The following is a 17143-nucleotide window of genomic DNA, read 5'->3' on the forward strand; positions in this document are numbered from 1 at the left end:
AGCACAAGCACAGATGGAGCCCTGGCTGTGTGCTGGGAGCTGCAGGGAGTGCTCCTCTCCCAGGAGATGGGATCTGCTCGTTGTGCCACTTGGCCAGCCTGTGTGTGCCTGCCTGCAGGGATGGATGGAGGATGGATGATCCTGGAGGCACCCCAAAGGATGCACACAGCTCCTGGAGATGTCCCAAGGGATGCACACAGCTCCTGGAGGTGCCCCAAGGGATGCACACAGCTCCTGGAGATGCCCCAAGGGATGCACACAGCTCCTGGGGATGTCCCAAGGGATTGCACACAGCTCCTGGCTGTCCAGTGGGGTGTTTGAGGTGAGGCATCTGTACCAAACGTCCTCCTACCAGGTGGCCGTGCACTGGTTTTTGGAGAGGAACTCTGGATCCTTACGGCTTTAGGCTGCATAACTGCTGCTGCTGATCTTGGCCATGGAGATGAGCAGCTTCCTCTGGCTTTGGTGGATCAGTGTTTTCTTGTGCAGCTCTCTCAGAAGTGGAAGGAAGTGAAAAATTGAACAATTCTATCCCAAAAAATGTGCAAGGCCAGGTTGGATGGGGCTTGGAATCACCTGGGATAGTGGAAGATGTTCCTGCCCATGGCAGGGGTGGAATGAGATGAGCTTTCAGGTCCCTTCCAACCCAAACCATTCTGTGATTTTAGGTGTGAGAAATTTTCTTCAGGGAGTGCCTTCCTTCCTGCAAAATTCCCTCTGTCTTGTCCTACAGGAGCCACAAGGTGTAAAAGTAACCTGAATGGTGAAAAATCTGGAGAAAAACAACTCAGTGAGGGAAAGGCAGGACCAAGATGTGATTCTGGAGGTGTGAGGGGGAATATTATGATAAAAACTTTGGGGAACATCCTCTGTCCACGTGGGCCTGGCTGCCCACCACTGCCTACTGGAGCTGGGCTTAAAGAATAGCAAATCCTGCCTCTCCACAGAAATTCTTGGGGTCAGAGATGCCATAAAAAGAAGTTAGGGGAGGTTGCCTCAGTTTTAATCAACAAGGCAGGGTAGAAGTGAGAGAGATGTAATTTTATCTGAATAGACCCACATTGCATTTTTCATATTTTCATATTTTTCCCTGCAGTTTTCCCAAAGTCTCCCAGCCAGATTATGCAATGATGGCTGAAAGCTTTGTTGACATTCCAAGCTTGCTCACTCTGACCCAAACTCCAGGAGCACATGTACTCCTATTTTTGTCAATTCCTAATTATGTGTGCTAATTATTTGGCAGGTTGTTAATTATTTTGCTAATTATTTAGACTGGTCATTCCAAATGATGTACAACATGGGTTGATTTCACACTTCATGCTGGGTTTATCCCAAAGTCAAAAGGGTTTATTTATATTTTTATTCATGATCAGAGACACAATTGTGAAACACTTGTTCAACACAAGGACCCTGGGAACTTCAGCTGAAATTTCTAAGGAGCCAGCTCTCATTGTGTTCCCTTCCAGGCTGAATGCTCCTGTTTTGCTGAATGTAATGTTGCATGAAAACTTTCATTCACTTTTTATGAGCCCCTAATTGCGAGTGTTTGTGAGCCATCATCTAATATGGAAACAGGTTCAAACAGGACCTTATGGTCTAAGTGACCAATCCTGCCTGGTATTGATCAGCTCATGAGCATTCCTGAGCATCTGTGAGGATGGGAGTCTGGATTGCCATACTGATGGATTTGCACAGCAAAGATGCTTCAGAAAATAAAAATCTATTCATGGAATACTCTGGCAGCAGCAAAAAGAGTTTATATATGGCTTATAAATTCTTCACCAAGCTCTGAGAATAACTGAGTGCTTGCAGGAAAAAGGATTGGGGATGCTAACATAGGAACATGAGCGAAGAGGAATTGCTGCATTTATTTGGGGTGAAATGGTGAACATAAGAAGCAGATAAGAAATACACAGGTGCTTTCAAAAGGCTTCAGGATGGTTTTTTCTGTGTGGCTGTTGGCAATTTACTTCTCTGCCTCACATCCCGTGTCTTGGCTGATGTGGATACTCAATTCAAGGATGTATGTCCAGTAGGATGGGTGGGAAAAAGAAAAGGACAGAAAAGGGAGGTGGCTTTGTGTCTCAGCTGTGTCATAGTGCTCACTGAGGCACTGGAGAAGGGAGGGCAGCCAGCTCGAGAGCATGGCTTGAAAAGTTATGGAGAAATGATTTTTCATGATCTTTATTTCACTCCTATTACTAAGCCACAGGAAAAACAACCTCCTCTGTTGTGGAGCTAAAAATCTCTGTGTACTTTTTTTTTCCTTGGAGCAGCCTTGCAAACTTTTCCTGAAGGCCACCTGTCAGGCAAAGCCTGACTCTCTGCAGCCACTGGAGGCAGGCTCAGTATTGATATTATTTATTTCTCCCATTGCTGTAACCAATTAAACAAAAGCTTACTCAGTCCATAAAGAGCAACAGCCTGGGGAGAGTGGGAGGGAGAGGCATTCCAAACAGGCATTTTATCTCTGACACACACTCCTGGGCAGGGGATTGAAGGTCAATGCATACACATCATCCTGGGCTGATTGCAGCGCTGACAGCCCCTCGCTTGGTTTTCTGAAATTATCAATTGATCTGTGATTGCAGGATCTAATCAAGGCTTGGGAAATACGGGCGGGTGGAGGAGCCAGTTGGGCTGGATTGTTCTCCTGCCTCTGGTTCTATGGGAGGGGCTCTCCAGGAACCCTGGGACAGGGGTTAATGCACAACCTTTATTATCAGCTGCCTTCTTTGCAGGTCACCCTGGCCTTTTGTGGTGTTTTAATTATTTTGCTCACTCACAGCTGGGGTACCTGTGGCCAATTCCCTGATTTCTGGGCTTCAGGCTGGGCCTTCCCAGGTTTTGTGGTGTGGAGTGGTTTTGTGTCAGGAAAGAGAGATGTGTCGCTATAAGACACGAAAGAACACAAGCTCACACCGCTGTTCTCAAAGTAAAGAAAAAAGAGAAGTTCATTTTCTGACTCCAACATTTATAGTTTTCTAAAAGTGACAGCAGATTAGAGGGTGACAGTGCTGCCTCTCCAATGACACTGGTCAAACCAATGGTCCATCAACTTTCTCCTTCTCCATAAAAGAATGTAAACAATGAGTTATTTACAGAAAGTGTGTGAGAAAGTTCACTACAAGAATGGCAACATCAGAACGCTTAGAAAATCTTAAAAAAACAAAGTAACAGAGATGCACTGGATTCTTTTGGTCTTCAGGTTTTGTTTATTGCTATATTACCTAGAGTTTTGCATGCTGCCCACACCAGGCTCAGCATGCTGGAAAAGCACCACAAAAACGGCCAACAATCTCTTGGTACAAGGTCTTTTAAAGCTAAACTATCCAATTAAGAGCTGACACTTAGATTATTTTCCTTTTAACCCAATAACTGATCCCAAAGAGCTGCAATGGGGACTTTTCTGCCCAACTACAAAATGCCACCCAAACCCATGGAGAAGAAGGAAGAAGAAGCATGAAGAAGAAACCCAGGATGACACTCTGTGCCCTCCATCTTGCTTCCACCCACAACATACTAAAAATCCCAAAATCTAAATTTCCCACTTAAGTGATACACCTACACTACAATCTACTTCACATTTTAGTGGATTCTAGTCCATTCTGAAGTTTAGGAAACTTTCTCCATGAATGAGGGTCAAAGTCAGTGCTCCCCATGGGGGTCAGGGCACCCCAGCGCAGACAGAGAAATATTCCCTGTGCCCTGGGTTTCCACAGCTCACTACTGAAATGAAATAAAGTTGTGACCATATTCACGTGTTGAAGACACTCACTGCGGTTTGGCTCTCGCTGAAAGGTTTGGATACCACAGAATAAATGTCTGACAACATTTTGAAGTAATTAAAGATCACCGGATATTGGTAATTCCTATCCCCAAAAAACCAGAGTTTTCTGGAGCCTGGAAAAGGAGTCAGAGAGGAGGAGGGAACATCAGCAAAGGAAAATCTAAGAATTTGTATTACTTGAAAAAGGATGAAAAGTGCAAGGTTTATCACAAGTCATCCTTACAAAATATGGAAAGAAGGATTTCATCAGTGATGTGCACTGATATAATTTTAAGTGAGTTATTATAAATCTGATAATATCAATTGCTTTCAGAAAAAGACCCATATCCAGGTGTCATATTATAATTTGAATCATTCATGTTCAAGCTACCTACTTTAGGAATCAAGTTGTTATGGCAGGAGAAAAAATAGAACATGTCTTTTGTGACCATTCCAAATGATCAGAAAATAGAAGTCAAAATATCCCTTTCTAAGTTAATTTTGTATTTTACACAAAATACCTTGCACAGAATCTAGAGGAAAAAAGCTGCAATTTTTTTAGTAATTTAACTCAGCAGAACTGAACATGTGTGGTATAAATTAATGGATTTTTTTCCCTCGAGCTTTCCCTTCTCAAGGCTGGACAGACCTGCTCTATAACCATCTTCTTTTTAGCAGGATATAATATTTTCTAGTCATCCATACTATTTTCTAATTTAATGCACAGAATTTTCCTTTCACCTCCTTTGCTCTACCACTGAAAGTGCAGCAGACAGAAGTTGGAATCAGCATTGACCAACCATTAATTAAAAGAATAATGGCAAAGATGTTATTTCTACACATTCCTGCATGCCTCAGCCCTCCAAAGCTGGGGAGCTTGACAGGACCCAGTACTCCAGGTGGGGAGATATTGATATTTTTTCCTGCTCTGAGTAACCTTCAGAAGGCAGAAAAAATATCCATTAAAGCATTCTCGACATTTATGTAGCAACCAAAGGAATTACTCCATCAGGAAAAAAATTACCATTAAATGCAATAAAAGAGAAATTCAGAATTCTTGCAAAGATCAGGGCTCTGTTGTACCAGAAGATGTTCAGACACATAAGTAAAGACATATTTAGTTTGAGGATCTTCATGACTGAAAGGCAAGAAGAGCTTCTGGAATCTAGAATGTCCTAAAATGAAGAATCTGTTCTTAAAAGTAAAAAAGAAACAATAATGACTGAAGAGTACAAGACTTTTACAGTCAATAACAAAGGAATTTGGAGCAGTGGAGTGTGCTGTGCTAAATAAGACATAGATTTTTTTTTCTGCTGGTGTAAGGAGCTATGAATGGACTGTTTCTCTCTCTCTCTCTCTTTTTTCCTCTTTATTTTTTTCTCTCCAAATGAAGGAAGCCAGAAAACAGCTGTATTGTTTGAATCCCTCCTCTTCATTTCCAGGACCATGGATCCAGTCAGAAGGCAGCAGAGATGGGAGAGGTCATCCCTGACCTGGCTGAGGTGGCTCCAGCAAGCATTTCCTTTCCATGCACCTTTTAAAATGCTTCAGTGTTTGATAAAACAAAGTCAAACTGCAAGGGAACAAAATGATTTTCATAAACATTGCCGTGGGCACAGGGGCCCTTTGGATAATAGAACTTTAATCTCTGTTTTTGAATCTTCAGGCTGCCCTGAATGCACACAATAACAGTAAGTCATTCCCAACATGCACATTCTCCCAGAATTACTGTATTAAACAACTGTGTTAAACAGGTGGGGAGGGAAGGTATATCTCCTTTTATTATCCCTGCACAGAGGAGCTGGCTGGGAGGAGCTGGCCTTGCTGTCAGGGATGGAGAAGGTCTGAGCCTGTGGAGGTCAGCTCAGACACTCATCATTTCCACCCAAAGGAACTGTGCTGTGCTCACAGAAAACTGCAGCTGCAGGGATGGGAATAAATGGGGATTTTTGGGGAGATATGGTCAGGGAAAAGGGCTTTTTATTTTAAGGGTAGAGATTTATGCTAACAGGCTGCAAGAAAAACTGGGGAGTCCTGGGGATGAGGTTTCACTCTTGCTTAGAAATGCTAAAAGAAATCCTCCATCAGCAGTCTCTGCACAACCTGTGCTGTTAATAACTGAGGTCAGGCTTTGGCTAAAGCTGAAATGGTTTTTTATCATCCTAGCTGAGTCACGGAACTGGAGAGCACTGGTGAGGATTGTGACAGTGTTCACAGGGGTCTCAGGTTGAGGGAAGAGATGAGGACCTGACTCCATGTTCAGAAGGCTTGATTTATTATTTTATTATATATATTGCATTAAAACTATACTAAAAGAATAGAAGAAAGGATTTCATCAGAAGGCTAGCTAAGAATAGAATAGCAAAGATTGATAACAAAGGTTTGTGGCTTGGGCTCTCTGTCCGAGCCAGCTGACTGTGATTGGTCATTAATTACAAACATCCAACATGGGCCAATGGGAGTGTGCAGAGGCCTGGGACAGAATCACACTGCAGTGCCATCCCTGCTGCAAAGAGCCCACAGGGTCACACAGGGACCCAAATGAAGTCCCAGTCTCGGATCTCCTGCACATCCCAAGGAACCAGACTGAAAGGTTCTGTGTCTTTGTTCTCAGTGTAAGTAGAATCCTGTGATTGAGAAGTGCTATTGAAACAAAAGCTTTTTCCATGTAAAGTTTGGGGGCAAAATATTGATATTTTTAAACAAAATCCCATTCCATAGGGAGTATGCACCTATCTGTGTCCTGTAGAGATGAGTCTCTGTGTTTAGAAATCCTGCTGAGAAAGAGCAGCACATGCTGGAAATGTTTCCTGCCACATTGAGAACTCTTTAGTAAAACTTTGGCGGAAAATAATTTTTAATTCTTCCTTTTCCCTTACAATGTAAAACTTCTGCTAACACACCCTCAAAAAAAAAAAAAAACAAACCCAAAAAACAAACAAAAAAAACCCCCCAAAACACCAAAACACCCACCAAAAAAAAAAAAAACCCAAAACAAAAACCCCAAAAAACCCACAAAAACCCCAAGATAAAAGCACTGGCAGAGCTGAGGTGAAGCAAATTGAACAAGCAGTTATCTCCAGGGTCTCTTCCAGACTCCCTTTATACAGAAAGCCATGATAGTTAATTCTTCACTTATTTCTGGTGATATGAAGTCAGGGGTTGGAGGTACTATGGACTGAAAACTTCCATTAGAAGAAGGTTGATCCAAGGGTTAGGAAACAGGGGTGATATTTTGTAAGCAACAGTTAAATTTGCTGTCTGGACACATCTTTTCTATGTTACTTTACAGATAAGTGCCCTCAGTCTGTCAGGTTCTCATCTATAAAAATGATAAGAATATTTCCACCTTATCCTAAATGTGTTAGGAAGTAAATCTAGAAGATTGAGGCTTTCTGTCTGTGTGAGCACATATATCCACCTGCAGTTCCTCCTCGCTTTCCACAGAGACATGACTTCATTCTTACAGCAGATTCCCCAATTGCAAAAATGTTGGCTTCTACCTGAACCCCCTTTTTAATTTGCTTTGCAAAATAATGTTCTAAAATGACAGAAAATCCTGCCACCAGACATCAAGCACTGCCTGGGTAAACCCGACTGTGAATGGGATAAAAAGAGGAGTTTGTCTGTCCATGTTTTCTGGATCAAGTGGTGCACAGTGTAACAATCAAACATCCTTTGACTGTATTTATTAATTATGGTTATATATAATAACAATATATTATATTCAATACATAATTTCATTAAAATTTGAGCATTATCTATGTAATATTAATTATAAATTATAATTATTATTTGAATCTGAAGAACAATAATGTCTTTTGGCCTAAACAAAGGTGCCTTCTTCTTTTATTCCAGAACAAGCTAATATTTATTTCTGCATGGAGAACACAAAGCCTGAGATTGCAGAACTGGGCTGGGAAAGATAAAATCTATTCCAGTGATCCGTGGGGCAATTCTGATTAATGTTCTGACAGGTTTTGCTTGAGTTTCCCTACCTGCTGAAGTAATTCAGATACAGCATCTCATAAGAGTGCAGCTAAATTTATGTTTAATTGCCTCCAGAACAGAGGTGTTTGGAGGTGCACAAAGAAAAGTGTGCATCTCTGCACATTCTGAGAGCCTGGAAGAGGCTGTAATAGGATGCTTTGCCCAGTCAGAGGATTTTAAACCCTCTCACCTTCAGCATCAGGGTCAGAACAACTCCATATTTTACATGGTGCCCTTGGACAAGGCTTGGGGACACCTCACCCTGTCACCCAAGGGTGTTGTGGAGATATCAGCAGGCTCAGGTCATGCTTGGAGTTATCTTTTGCACAATTTACCCCTTATCATTTTGGTGGCGAATGCACCAATCAGGAATTTTGCCTGTGATTAGAAACCCACTTGAAATCAATGGGAGTCTTCCAGCGAGCAGAATTTGAGTGCAGGAGTTTGTGAGACTGCTCAGGCCTCTCTGGATAAAAGGCACAGCTCTGAAATGCAATTCGAAAAAAAAAAAAAAAGTTCATTCTTCCACACATTCCTATTTACAGGAATATACGTGCCTCCACCTCCTTCAGCACATTGAAAGGAATCTGCTGCAAGAATAAAGCTTATCAAAGCCTGAGCACATCACAATCAGCCTTCTGTGGAGATGCAAAACCTTACTGAGCAGCAGCAACACGAATCAAACCCAACAGAGGAAGACAGAGACTCATTAAAAGGCCTTATAACAAATCAGTTATCAGACATTTAAACTTGTTAGAATAAACCTGTTAAAGAAATCCTCAGCAAAGCTAATTAGGTCGGTGTTGCAGTGGCACAATGGCTCCCTTCTTCCACACAAGACTTAATGGCAGCATAAGCCTGTTAAAGGCATACACTAAATATACAATAAGCCAGCTATTTATAGGATACCTCAGTCACTTCATCCTCTAAACCTGACCTACCTACAAATTGCCCCTGGTGAGAGAGCTCTCTTGGGCTCCAAATGCCTATTGAAAACCCAGGACCATGTGCCTTGTTGTTTGTGAGAGACATCCATGGATGTGCCTCTTTTTCCCAAAAAAAAGGGACTGGTGATGGCTGTGGAAGAGTGACATGATTGAGGGGTTTTTGTTTTCCTTTCTCTCTCTGTTGTACTCAAGGCACAGATTAACCAACAGAACCTATTCTCAGAGCTTTAATGACAATATTGATCGAGTATTGGTGAAGCAGCAAGGAAAGAAAGAGAATAAAAATAATTACTTTGCCCCTATAGAGTGGTTTTTGTCAACACGTGTAGAGATGGATGATTTGGAGATTAAAGACATTTAACTGAGGTCTGGGACTGTGTTTTTTCCAAGTTCTACCTCTGGTTATGTTGTATAACAGGTTCTTTCTACATCCCTCTCATGACCAACAGGGTCAGTTCTGCTTCCTTTAGACTTGACTTGTTGCCATACTGAGGTTTGTGAGGAAAAACTTAGAACTTCCCTCAGGATGGTCTACAGAGCCCAAAGAGGCTTTGGTGAAGGGTGTTAGAATTCCCACTGTGGTTTAATCCTGCTGGTATGGATAACTGCAAACCATGGTGTAACATTGCCCATAAATACCTCAATATTTGGCCGCATTAATGCCTTTATGTTGTATAGGCAAAAAAGCTGGGTGGGCAACTGCAGTTAGCTCAGTCCGGCTTCCAGGTGGAAGTTACACAAACACAAATGATCCTGACAAGAGTATTAGATCTGTAATTTATCTCTTGTGTTGCACAGATGCAAGGAGAAGTGAGGAGGAGTAACGTGATTCCCTTGAGATTATGTGTCTATCAGCAGCAGCAGAGCTAAAAATAGATCCCAGGTGTCCAAGTTGGTCCTGAACGTTTTATACAATAGATCACTCCCTCCAGAGGTGAGCTGGGTGATTTTCCTCAGGAAACACTGGAAGAGTTAAATGCTGACTGGCTGGGAGGGAAAGAAATGTTTATTCCTGGGGAAGGTGTCACAAGCATAAGAAGAGCTTGAAAACAAGAGTTGAGCACGACAAAAAGAAACACTTGACAGCCACAGCCCTTTCAGCAGAATTCATTGCTGGCAGAGACTGAGCTCAGGATATGAATCTACTGGGACACTGGGGATGACAATGAGGGGACATCTGGGCTGGTTCAGAGCTGCCACCAACAAATGGACACCCAGAGGGAAAAATGGAGGGGAAAAAGAACCTCTAGGATTCCCCAGACTTGAATTTCTGCCTGATGTTTAACTCAAAGAGAATTGATTGGTATGGAAATCTGAAACAAGGGAAGGGAAGGGAAAGGAAAGGGAAAGGGAAAGGGAAAGGAAAAGGAAAAGGAAAAGGAAAAGGAAAGGGAAAAGGAAAAGGAAAAGGAAAAGGATTGAGGCAAAGTTCCTAGTGAGGAATATCCCCATTTCCATGGAAAGGCAGCAGCTGGGTTCAGGACTGCTCAGGGAGAGGTGTGCACACACAGAGTATGTGTAGCAGTCTTTGCTTTGGGAAGCATCCAAATAAAATAAACGAACTGGAGTTTTTATACTCACTCTTTAACATGCTGCTTGGGGAACAGGGCCATAAAAGCTGCATCTAAACAGCTGTGTTCCACACAAAGATCTTGGTCCTAGGCACCTGGATAGGGTACTCACACCACGGCTCCTTCTTGGTTTACCTGACCATGTTTTCTGTAAATAGATTCCTGAATATTTTGATTTGTCCTTTCCTGCTCTGGCCACTAACCAGACTAGCCCGAGGGGCTGCGTTTATGCAGAGTTTTTTGTGAAGCACTTTCAACACAGTTCCTGAAAATCGATGGCATCACTTTGTCTTAACCAGATAAAAAGTCCCCATTGTAGGTGAGAAATAATATTGCTCAAGGCATGTGGTTACTGTGAGGTAACAACAGCTCCACTTCTCAGGGTGCTGGAATGCACCAGCCATCAACCTGGTGACTCACTGCATACCTGAGGCAAAATGCACTTATCTCAGAGTAGCAGCATGCTCTCAGACATGGCATTCCTCACTGATTCAGATTTTCTCCCAAATAAATAACAAATAATACCCAATGGTGAAAAAAAAAAAAAAAGTTACTGCTTATTCCTCCCCCTGTGTTTGATACTTGCTTATTCCTCCCCCTGTGTTTGCCAGGTATATTGGTCCAAAGATAATGGTGATGGTCCATTCTGACCTGGACTTCTGTTGTTGAAAAAAGTGAATTTAGTTTGCATGAATCTGTTGGAACATGCTGGACTCCCTGTCCTGGAGATTTGGACCTTAGGCTCCAGAAAACAGAATTTTCCTGCTGTGTTGTGTGGCAGAGAGCCACACAGACTTGGCTGTTTTTTATAATCCAGGGAGAAAAAGACAAAGCCACCCCTCCCAGAGGCTGAAAGCGACGGCCCAGGGAGTTACAATGGATCAGAACAATTGAACATCATGAGTGGGACGTGTGTTTGTGGCAGGACCTGGATTTCTCCTGGGGGTGGTACCATTATTCCATGCTCACATCCAATGGAGGGCCTTCCCTGCTGGACGGGGAAATCAAGAACAGAAGCATTGACCCTCTCACTCTCATCAGAATTAGCTGGGACTCTGAATGACAGTGGCTCTTCTGCACCTCTTTTAGTCAAGTTAAACCATCTTTTTCTCATGCCTGCTTCATAATAACCACACTTCTTGCTTTGCCATCTCCTTAGCTGTGAATTTTATGGGGGCTCTGTGAGATATGAAACAGTTACAAGAACATAGACATGTTGGAGTGAGGAATAAGGAGAAAAAAAAAATCAATTGAACATTCCAGTCCCTGCATTTGACTGCACATGGGTTTCATCTGCCAACTTTTTTTTTCTTTTTTTTCTGAGTGGTCTGAAGTGCTGAGTGATTGCAGATAGAGGCAGAGTGAGGCTTGAAGCCTTCTGTGCAGCTCATGATGGGCTGGGAGTTACAAGTAGTTCCCTTTTGAAAGTCACAGTCCAAGTTCAGAAGGAAACTAAACTGCAGGTGATGAATACTGATGACTTGTGCTTGGTCCCACACAATAGCAACAATGGGGAATATGAAAGACTGCTAATAAAGAATATGGATTTGTGCCTAAATGGGAAAATCAGCAGATATAAGCTCTAAAGGAAAGTATTCAAATCCTCCGGCTTCACCCTTCTAAAATTTAGGAATTCATCTAAGCACTGATTTGGTTCCCTTTAGAGTCAACAGAGAGAGAGAGAATTTCAGAAGGAAATTCAAGCCATGTCAAAGACACTGTCTAAGATAACAGGAAGATTACACCTGTAGAGTTAAAATTACCACTTTCTGTTAACTGCAGAGAATGTTTAGATGAATACCTGAGTCCAAATGTCTGGCCTGTTATAATTCCCCATGAATCCAATGGATCAAATCATTAATTTGTATCATCTAGTCTTGGCCAGGAACTGTCATATCAATGACAGTGGGGAAACAGTCTTTGGAGCTGGGAAACAACCAATTCCCACTGCTCCTTCTGCCCACTCTATTTTCCTAGATTTGACCTCAGAGTGGTGGCTGCCTAATTTTAAATTTCAATGAAAGACAAATCATTATTACTTCTTTCTCACAAGACATCTGCTAAGAAGCAGACCAGAAGGAAAAAATACAAAAAAAGCTAATTAGAAAGGTGAATCTCATGAAACTGGAAATGTAATTCTGCAATCCCAGGAGGTCATGGTGCTCAGAACAATTGTCCTGAAAGGTGGGTGCCCAGGACAGCTGGAGTTCAATTCTGAAGTTGTGGCATTTCTGCCTTTGTTAGTTTGAACCAGGAAAGAGATTTATCCAAATGGATACATTTGGGATATATTAATTTAGGAACAATGCAAAGATGGAGAACCTATTTGGACAGATGAGTGAGTTCAGAATTTTTAAGATATCTAAGAACTGCACAGAATGATTACTCAGTTTAATGCAAGGGAACTAGAAACTCCTATAAGAAACAAAAACAAAAACAAAAACAACAACAAAACATTTCCCAACTGCTTCTTCCCACTCTGTTGGGACCTTGCCAGCATTTTGTCTTGGCTGGGATTTTCATCATTTCCCCAGCCACTGCAGAAGACTCAACTTTAACCTTTAATTCTGCATTTGGGGGTGATGGGAACAGGCTCTGCATGCTCCCTGTCTCTTGCCCTGACCCTTGAGCCCATTCACAGCCTTTTTGCTGCCATCCATTAGAGCAGCCTGGTGGAGCCCTTTGTGTCACCCATGCTGCTTGGGGAGCACTGGGACGCTCCTCCAGCTGTTCAGGGATGCCAGCAGCTGATGGATCTGGTTGGTGCACAGGATTTCTCTGCAGCCAGCACAAAGCACAGCCTGGGTAAGATCACTGCTTGCTGTGGTATTGTTTGCAGAGGAAAAAAAGGAAATATATTTCACAAGAGACTGGGAGAGCACCAGAATATCAATACAATGCTCACAAAGCAAGTTTAATCCATTTTTAGCCTGTAATAAACAATGAAGTCTGTGAAACCTTGACAAGAATACATTGTGCATCCTCAAGGAGGACAACACAACAGGATATGTGGGAGAGAAGAGTTTGCCTGTAGCATGAGAAGAACACAGAGTGGAGTCTGAATATCTTCACCAGCTCATGGGACTCTGGATGAGCTTTGCTGCAGAATCACAAACAGAGATGAAGAATTTACTGTGTGCAGCTGGCACATACAGCTCCTTTTGCAAGAGATAATAATGGCGCTTTGTGCTGGCCTGTTTGGGGTAGAGTGAATTTCCTCTATAGCAGCTCAAAGGATCCTGTTGAAGGTCTGTGACCAAAATATTTGTTGTTAACACACTGATGATTTCGATAATGAACATCTTGCTCAGCAGCAAAAAGGGGGAAAAGAGGATTTTAGTTAGATTAGTGATCTTTGTTTGAGATCCAGCTGGGTATTGGTCTACCTGCGGGACATGGTGAGTGCTTGCCTTTGTCTCACTTCTTTTGTTTTCTTTTAATAATTTTCTACTGCTCCAATTTTGAAATTTTTTTCTCTTGATCATCAAGTTTTCTTGATTTTTTTGCCTTTTCCTCTTCCCCCAGGCCCCTGGAGTGCAGGCTGGAGGGCAGTGAGGGGATGACTGTGCTGTGTTGAGCTGAACACTGGGGTAAACCCACACCCACAGCACACCTGGAACACACCAAGAAAACCTCTTTGTCCATCATTGTGGCAGCTGTTGAGTGATCAACATGGGCACTTCTCTGCTTTCTAGGTCTCTCAGTTCCATGTGATTTCTTCCTGAACTTCTACTAAAGAGTCCAGATTACTGTTTCCCAAATTACTGTTTCCCCATCCTCATCACTACCATATGTTTTTGTTTGCCCAGTGCATGCAAATTGGAGACTGTCTCTTTTAACTCTATGTGTTGTGAATTTCTCTTCTACTGATAGACTGGCTTCTTTTTTCATAATGAACAATATTATAGTTTGAAGAAATCCAAACATTTCTTTTAAGGTATCTGTGGAAAGAAGGGTGAAAAAAAGTGAGGATTGGATGTGCTAAAATTGTTAAAAGCTCAAAAAAAAAAAATCCTTACTGGAAGAAGAAATAGAAATCCTTGCTCAATGGAGCTTTGCTGATTTGGGGTGAAGATCCAGGCTTTGTTCATTATAGGGAGAAGGTGAGTTGAAATACTCAAGACTAAAAAGAAGAGACCACTGAAAAGAGAAAGCCACTGAAGTGAAATAATTTTGTTTTTAAAAATGGCATCCAGAAACCTTATCTTTGACACATAAGAACAGACACATAGCCAAATATGCTGTAACCTGCTTAGGTTTCCAAAGCAGCAAATTAAACCAGTGGACTATGCAGTGAGTGTCCATTCAGATGAGCAAAGCTCATTGAACACAACAATACTGTAAGAGAACATGTTGAATACTCAGTGCACCAAATAATCCTCTTTTGATACAGAGACAGTGACAGCTTTGGGAACAAGGCACCAGCAGTGCATGTGTGACTGGAGGGGGGCAGACAGGGAAAAGCATAAGCTAAACTACTCTTTTTACACTGTTTTATGTTTTCCTCTATTTCTGTTTTTATTATATTGATAGAAAATCTTATTTCTGGGCAGGACATCTGCCCCAGGAGTTGGTTGACTTGGATTTTGTGGATGGGAGTGTTACTTCCTAGAGAGTTTTTATCGCAGAATTACAGAATTATGGCATACCCTGAGTTGCAAGGGACCCACCAGGATCATTCAATTCAGCTCCTGGCCGTGCACAGATACCCCAACAACCCCACCCTGTCATTTTGAGTGTTGTCCAAGCAATCCCTCAGCTCTGGCAGCCTCGGGGCCGTGTCCATTCCCTGGGGAGCCTGGGTAGTGCCAGCACCCTCTGGGACAAGAACCTTTCCCTGATATCCAACCTGACCCTCCCTTGACACAGCCCTTGGGTGGTGAAATGTTCCCTAGGTCTGTGAGACCTTTGGGTGCCTGAAGAGTATCATCTCACTTGTTTTCTCTCTCTCCCTCTTCACAGGAATATGGAATATCATTCTGAGTGGTGCCAAACCTGCTAGACCAAATCACAGAAGCCTTCTCAGGTGCAGTGATGAAAGATACCCAGAACTGTTGCATTGGTTGAGTTGGCAAATCCCACATGGCTGCACTGCAGGTTCATATAATTTTGCATTAATTCCAAACAGACTCATGTAGGACACAAGGCTTCCCCTTCTACTTCTGGTAAATGCCAAGAGCATCAATGAAAAAACACACTGGTGATAACCCCAAGTACCATTTATTTGTTTAAACAAGGGCTTGGACTTTGTTTATAAGTTCTGTGTAAGACCCAATTCCTGAATTCTCCCTGCTGTGGAGTTTTTTTTCTGTGGCCTTGCACCAGGGGAATCTGTGAGAATCATTTCAGTCTTTTGTTTGAGCCAGTGTGACAGAATCCAAGGTGGCTCACCAGGAAGTGTGCTTTGTGGCTGAACAACCCCTTGGAAAAAAGGCACAACTCAGGAGATTTGGGCACCCTGCCATTGACATAAGCTGAGCTTCAGCCCTGTTGGAGCAGCTTGGAGCTAACGAAAAAGCTTCTAATTCTGCTTAGGAAAGATTTGCTGAAGATTTAGCTTAAGAAAATGTTCTGTAGCCACAAGGGATGGGTGAGAGAAGGACAGAGTGTCCTTGCAGACCAGAGAAGAGCTTGTCCTTGCAGGAAGGAAGGCATCTCCCATTGCCCTCCTTGGCCCACATACCGTGCACAAGGTGGCTGATTTTTTTCCTGCTGTCAGCATCACCCAGCCCAGCCCAGCCTGGCCCCACCACTGCCTCGGGGTAGTGTCTGGAAACCTCAGGGTCCCTGTCTGGAAACCTCACATCGCAGTTTTGTTAAGCTCTGCCCCTACACTGGGCTGCTTTTGCTGGTCTCCTGGGGTTTATCTTGTGGGTCATGCCCTTGAATCAGTCCCATCTCCATTCCTCATCCTAAGCCATCCCCAAACCCAGCAGAGGGACATTCGCCTGGAGGGCACAGCCAGGCTGGGAGCGCAGCTGGCTGCATCCAGAGTTAGTTCAGCTCGGTTCTGCTTGGCTCGGTTCAGCCAGGCTCAGCTCAGCTGCTCTCAGCTTGGCTCGGCCAGGCTCAGCTCGATCCAGCTCAGCTCAGCCCAGTTCGGCTTGGCTCAGCTCGGCCCGGTTTAGCTCGGCTCGGCTCATCTCGACCCCACTCAGCTCATCTCGACCCGGCTCAGTCATCCTGGCTCGGTTCATCCCGACTCAGCTCAGCCCGGCTCAGCTCGGCCTGGCTCAGTTCAGCTCACCTCGGCTCGGCTCGGCTCGGCTCTCCCGGCACGGCCGGCGCTGTCCGCGGTGCTGAAACGCTCCCGCCCGGCGGGGCTGTGGAGCGGCTCGGCACGGCCTCGCTCCCCACGGAGAGCCGGGATCCCCGCAGCGAGGCCGGGAGCACCCTGCCCATCCTGCCCATCCTGCCCATCCTGCTCATTCTCCTCATCCTGCTCACCCTGCCCATCCTGCCCACCCTGCTCACCCTGCCCATCCTGCCCATCCTGCCCACCCTGCTCACCCTGCCCATCCTGCCTATCCTGCTCATCCTGCCCATCCTGCCCATCCTGCCCATCCTGCCCATCCTGCTCTCCCACCAGCCGGGAGCTCTCCGGGTCCGTGAGGAGAAAACTGAAGGCGTGGGGATAGGAAAAAAAAAATTAAATTAAATAGATGGGGTCTTCCTGGAATGGCAACCGGCCCCGCTGCAGCCTCCTCCCCAGACCCCCTCTGCGGACAAGTTTCGACCCCTCCCGCATCCTCATCCCGCGGCCCTTCCCGGTCTCACCCTCCCTTCCCACGGCCCAGACTCCGTCTGGCCGGAGCTTTAAGTCCCTCCTTTTTTGCCCCCCGCCCCTCCCCTTCTCTAATTATGTA

This window comes from Melozone crissalis, unplaced genomic scaffold, assembly GCF_028551555.1.
Source record: "Melozone crissalis strain CALT ecotype California unplaced genomic scaffold, PUWL_Pcris_2 ptg000041l_1, whole genome shotgun sequence".
NCBI lineage: Eukaryota > Metazoa > Chordata > Aves > Passeriformes > Passerellidae > Melozone > Melozone crissalis.